A 280-nucleotide genomic window follows, 5' to 3' on the forward strand; every position below is an offset into this window, starting at 1 on the left:
TTATTCTCAAAACCATGAACGGCAAGATTACAGTTTCCTCTGCATCAGATCAGATGAAGCATGAAGCAGTTAGAAGCTCAAAATAAACAAAGGTATTTTTTTCGTCTAATGAGTTGCAATAAGGAGGCACAAGGCGAATTAACAAGAATATCGTGACGTTATCGGAGATGTCGTCAGCGCTTTTAATAACTTTTATCGGGGAAACACGCTTATACTTTTATTACTCGCGCGAAGTCGCGATTGTTTCTCTAAAACAATACATCAGCTCATGGTCATCGGT

At 38.9% G+C, this 280-nt stretch overlaps 1 protein-coding gene across 1 annotated transcript in view; it reads right to left on the minus strand.

Moving 5' to 3' along the window:
- LOC119588856 (band 4.1-like protein 4) overlaps positions 1-280 on the minus strand; it is a gene marked incomplete at its 5' end in the record, with an annotated part of 128141 nt that overhangs the window by 49901 nt on the left and 77960 nt on the right.

This window comes from Penaeus monodon, chromosome 24, assembly GCF_015228065.2.
Source record: "Penaeus monodon isolate SGIC_2016 chromosome 24, NSTDA_Pmon_1, whole genome shotgun sequence".
NCBI classification, from domain to species: Eukaryota; Metazoa; Arthropoda; class Malacostraca; order Decapoda; family Penaeidae; genus Penaeus; species Penaeus monodon.